This window comes from Mustela erminea, chromosome 18 (genome assembly GCF_009829155.1).
Source record: "Mustela erminea isolate mMusErm1 chromosome 18, mMusErm1.Pri, whole genome shotgun sequence".
NCBI lineage: Eukaryota > Metazoa > Chordata > Mammalia > Carnivora > Mustelidae > Mustela > Mustela erminea.
Genome location: NC_045631.1, coordinates 46,493,403 through 46,499,512, shown reverse-complemented (window position 1 = coordinate 46,499,512; position 6,110 = coordinate 46,493,403).

Genomic DNA, 6,110 nt, shown 5'->3' with positions numbered 1-6,110 from the left:
CAAAATAAGGACATAATCTGAGGTACTGGAAGTTAGGACTTCAACCTATTTTTGAGGGGAAACAGTCCAGTCAATAACATAAGGTTAAGGGGCGCCTGGGTGGCTCAGTGGGTTAAAGCCTCTGCTTACGGCTCAGGTCATGATCCCAGGGGTCCTGGGATCGAGCCCCACATTGGGCTCTCTGCTCAGCACGGAGCCTGCTTCCCTTCCTCTATCTCTGCCTCTCCCTCTGCCTATTTGTGATCTCTGTATGTCAAATAAATAAAATCTTTTTAAAAAATAGCATAAGGTTAAGAATAAATGTAAAATAAATGTGAGGCCTATGGGTGCTATGATGCAGTCTCTGTCAAAGGACAGGGTGAGGGCAGCAATAAGGGAGATAAGTTTTGCCTGGAAGGGTCGGGAAAGGTTCCATAGATGAGGGGAAGCTTGAGAAGATTCTGGAAAATCATGCCAAATGTTTGCCAGGTCCAAATGGGGTATATGGGACCTGGAGAATGGAAGGATAGCCCCTGCAGGAGTAGCAACAGAGGCTGTATGTAGTGTGACAGAAGCAATTTCATAACGGTCCACTATACCCCTAAGGGGGCTTAGGCTTCCTGTTTTCCAGAGAAGTAAAAATGAGGTCTGAACACCTTGCCTATTTGATGCACCTGTGACAGTTATTCAAGATCACCGGCAGCTGCAGAATTTCAATATGGGAGGGGTTCAGGGAGACCATCTATTTTTTTTAGAGGCAGGAGGGGCAGAGGGAGAGAAAGAATCTTAAGCCGACTCCCTGCTGAGCGGGGAGTCCCAGTGGGGGGCTCCATCTCACAACACTGAGATCAGGACCTGAGCTGAAATCAAGGGTTGAACACTTTTTTTTTTTTTAAGATTTTATTTATTTATTTGACAGACAGAGATCACAAGCAGGTAGAGAGGCAGGCAGAGAGAGAGAGAGGAGGAAGCAGGCTCCCCGCTGAGCAGAGAGCCTGACGTGGGACTCGATCCCAGGACCCTGAGATCATGACCTGAGCCGAAGGCAGAGGCTTAATGCTCTGAGCCACCCAGGCGCCCAAGGGTTGAACACTTAACCAAGTGAGCCACCCAGGCGTTAGGGGGACAATCCGAGTGAAAGGCAGGTGACTAATCAAAGCCGCATTTGCCAGGTAAACACACTGTTTTTACTTAGTTTGACTGTTAGAGATTAATAAAAATAACAATGTTGTCTGAAGATGCCTCCACTGGTACTTAACATGAAATGGATAAAATGTTAATGTATATTTCAAAGAAGTGCAGCCAGGGGTGACTTGAGAGGGCAAGCATGGAGACTGCGAGCAAGGGTAGACTTCCTCGCAGCCTATCGCCCATTCGCATCCCTGGGGGTTAAATGTTGTTTCTTTTCACTTAGCACTTCGCTGAGTGATTAAATGCGTTATAGCTCATCCCCGATTTATAGATGAGGCAATGGAGTTTAGAAAGGTTAAATACATTGCCCTGCTTACACAGCTAGTGATTTCATTTTAATGATAACCTAAAAAACTATCCAGTAAATGCATGAACGAGGATTCTGCACCGGCCAACAGTAGCCACTAGCCTCGTGTGACTGTTTGAATGAAAATTAATTAGAAATCCTGTCCCTGGGTTACTCTTGTCTACTTCAAGTGCTCAATAGCCACATGTGGCTTTGGAGAATGCAGAGACAGAACAGTTTCATTAAAAATAAAATGACCACTTTATAACTGAGTACTGCCTCAATTTCAATCCTGCTTGCTTTGTGTTTGTGATCAAATTGATACAATGTAGCATTCTCCAGTTATCCTAGGCAAATGAGAAAAGAGCAGTGTTGGCCTTAGCATGTGAATGATACATTACCACTATATTAAGGAAGGTAATCTAATAGTTCAAATAAAGAAAAATTACCATTATAAATGCACTGAAATCAGAAGAACCTACCCTGTGGCAATCAGTAACATGTTTACTTTATAATCGGTTACATACTTTCAGCAAAATAATATCATCCATCTCATTAAATTAGTATTGTCGGTTTAAATATCATCGGCTTAACAGTGTGATTTACATTTAACCTGAAAAATAAAAGCCTTTGGTTCATAAGAACTATAAATATTAGGAGTTTGCATCTCGTTTTATTTTGTTACGTTACGGTACGTACGTAATACGTTAGGGGTGATTTAAAGGAAACGTAAGGATCAGTGGAGCATTTTCATTTCTCTTTAGAAGAGGTCACTACTTTACCCAAGATTGAGAAGCACTGTGAAAGCCTTCAGGATGGGGGCACCTGGTTGGCTCAGTGGGTTAAAGCCTCTGCCTTGGGCTCAGGATCAAGCCCCGCGTCGGGCTCTCTGCTCAGCGGGGAGCCTGCTTCCCCTCTGTCTCTGCCTGCTGCTCTGCCTACTTGTGATCTCTCTGTCAAATAAATAAATAAAATCTTTAAAAAAAAAGAAAGAAAGAAAGAAAGAAAGGCTTCAGGATGAAGGAACTTGAACATATCACCTATAACACACAGTCCCAGACCCACTGAGAACGTGTGATTGTCAGTACTCTCTCGCATCCAGATTAACTACAGCGCTCCTCACACTCGTTTGCCAGAACTGTACCCAGGGATATATTATATTATACCAACTGCAGCAGCTGGCAAGACTTCACACTGATGAAACATTTTACTCCACAATGTTCTAATCACTAACCCCGCCGTTTTAGAATTCAATTAGTAAAACTTGATTTACACTATTCATAAATGCAGAATTTTGCACTACCCCTTCCTAGCTTTTAATAGGAAAAAAAATGTTGGTAGTGAGCAAGGAGACCACAAGGCAAGACCCACTTTTCATTTTCGGGCACATAGATATTTTTTTTCTCTGTCTTAATCAGACCAGCTCTTCTCAAGCATCTTACTTATGGGGAAATAGGACCCAAGAGCATCATTCTCCTGTTAGCACTTCACAATGTTTTCCTGAAAGACTTCGTGTTTTCTCACGTAGTCTTCAGCCTCCAACTTTCCCCCTTGAAATCTGCAGATGAATTTCACACTCTCGGAGGCAGATGCTGCTTTCCTCACCATAAATGAGACACAGAGGCCTATCGAGGCTGGGCTATCTCATTCCGTGTATCTCAAAGCTACAGTCAACTCGTGCTGGTCTTTCGCTGTGATTACAGGAGTCCTAGAGCGGTCCACTTGGGCAACTCCTATATCCCTGGGGGAGTAAACTCACACTTACTTTCAGCAGGATCGTATATTACATTGAGACCCCGTATTTATCTTGTTGAACCATATAGATATCCCCAGAACCCTGGTTGAATGTTTTACCTCTTATTTCTGAAAAGTGCTTGGTGAATATTCCCACTATTTCCTGCAAAGTAGGACTGAAGACATAGCTTCTCATGTAAGTGGCAAATAAGCTACCAATATCCTATGAGCCAGAAGGATACTCTAAAATGCTAAAACAAAACAAAAACAAACAAACAAACAAAAAAACCCTGCTTGCCATCTTTTAAAATACTCTGAAGATGTACAACCTAAACGCTGAGGGGAGTTTAAAAAATCTACCTTCCTTCCCTTGAGAAGGTGTTTCTGAATGTTGAGATAAGTAAGGAAAGGAATCTTTACTCAAATTTTGCAGGTGTAGTTAATTATAATTGTTGACGTTCAATGATGCTAAGCTAATAATAGGAGCCACCATTTATTTGGCTCTTACTCTGTACTAGATAATATGCCAAGCTATTTACATATATTTTTTATTCCTTACAACCACTTCCTGAAGGTATGTGCTGATATCTCTGTCTTCCAGATTTAAAAAACAAAAACAAAATCAGGAGGCCCAGAAATTAGCCTGAGGTCACACAGCTACTCCATTTTGGAGGCAGAATTTGAACTCAGAACTTCCAAACTCCCAAGCCTCAGAAGCAGTAATAACCTTTAGGTATAATAAGGGTATATGTTACAATGAGCTATCTTCCAGTTACTTTGTTGCTACTCCTCAAACTAAGCATTCTGATTTTCAGTATTTACTCCCAGCTTCTGCGGAAAATGTCAAGACAAAGTTTCACTATGGTTGGTTACAGATCATTCTTAAGTTCTCCAGGTGTTGAGAACTCAGACACCTGTCACAAAGTACCCTTTTTTCCCCCTGCTCTTAATTCACGAGGTTGGGCCCCAAAGCCCTTTCATCTCCAGTCAGAAAAGCCTTAGGACAAGAATGTATGCCCCATTTCATTCCAAGGCGAGCTCTCAGCAGCACTCTGTGACCATGACCTCACCTCTCCAGCAGGGTCACCTTTGCAGGAGAGTTCAGCCACCAAGAGCTGGGCATCCACAGGACAGGAGCAGAATAATGAATGACCCACATGAAAATGCAAGGGGAATTTTGAGGGCCCGGATTTTTACCAGGTCTCCTGGTAAGCATCCTAACTTCTGTCAATTAAAAAAAAAAGACTGATCTTTAGAAAAACACAAGCAAGATTTAAATCTGGGTTACTTTTGGAAGATCTTAGTATCCATTTGAATATTACTAGGTAAGCTTTGATAATTAACTCTATAAACCCAAAACCAGCCTTCACAATGCTGCCTCCACCTTCAGACCCAGGAGCAGACTCAGAAAACCTACCCACTCCTTATCACTTTTTGTCCCTTATCAGTTTATTTAGGGGGAAATGTCTGGGCCAAGAGGAACAGTTTGGCAGATACCGACTAGTTATTTAATATACTGTAAAACCTATTCAATAAAATTTACCTAATACAGAATTTGTGGTGTGTGAATTGGTCTGAAGTTTGTATTTGCACCATGAATAAAAAGGGCGTGCTCGGCAAATACATAATGTCTCCATAATTATAATTTGCAAAAAAGAGGACGTTCAACATGAAGGAATAAAACTCGTCTTTTGGTGCACCTGGATGGCTCAGTGGGTTAAAGCTTCTGCCTTTGGCTCAGGTCATGGTCCCAGCATCGTGGGATCGAGCCCCACAACCGGGCTCTCTGCTCAGTGGGGAGTCTGCTTCTCCCTCTCTCTCTGCCTGTCTCTCTGCCTACTTGTGATCTCTGTCAAATAAATAAATAAAATCTTTTTAAAAAATCTTTTTTTAAGATTTTATTTATTTGATAGAGAGAGATCACAAGTAGGCAGAGAGGCAAGCAGAGAGGCGGGGGGGAAGCAGGCTCGCCCCGATGCAGGGCTTGATCCAAGGATCCTGAGATCATGACCTGAGCTGAAGGCAGAGGCTTAACCCACTGGGCCACCCAGGCACCCCAAAAGATATTTTTTTTAAAAAAAGAAAATAAATAAATAAACAAACCTTGTCTTTTGCTGTGGTCCGTCCTCCTGCTGCGGCAGATTCCTATGTGGAAGCCCGAGTCTGTAGGGTGACAGTATTTGGAGGTGGGGTCTTCGGGAGGCAATTAGGTTTAGAGGAGGTCCTGCTGATGGAGCCCTCCTGATAGGATTAGTGCCCTGATAAGAAGGTTTACCCAGGAACTCACAAGGTTTTTCTGCAGCGTGAGGCCGCAGCGAGATGAGAACTTGAACTCCCTCCGAACGCTGGCTGCGACGGCTCCAGATTTGGACTTCCAGCCTCCAGAATGGTGAGAAAATTAATTTATGTTGTGTAAGTCTCCCGGGATGTGTTGTTTTGCAGTGACAGTGTGCACTGGTGAACCCATCTTAGGTTAGCTTTGAAACACCTATTTGCCTGCAAAGATAATAATTTTACAGTTATTGCTTTCGTGTGTGTTCATTAAAGCAAAACCGATAGGCCTTCTCCTTGGCAGTGCTTTTATGGTCCTCTTTAACTTGGAAGTGATAAAGCTGCCTTTAAAAATTTGCATAATGTGGCTTTTTCAATCGTTTGGGTAGACTTTGAGCCAATTAGTCAGAACTTGTGAAGTTTTACTCTTCTGCCCCAAAACTCTGAAGAAGTTATTATGTATCATAACAAATTAAATGTTACAGCCCATAGGACACAGGGGCTCATTCTCACAATAAAATTGTGGTTTGTTGTAAGAACATTAAAGAGGGAGTGGATTTACATGGATAATCACTGAAGCTGGGTTATCAGGCACTGGGGTTTGGTGAACTGTTCTCCACCGCTGTGGACATTTAAAATACAATACAAA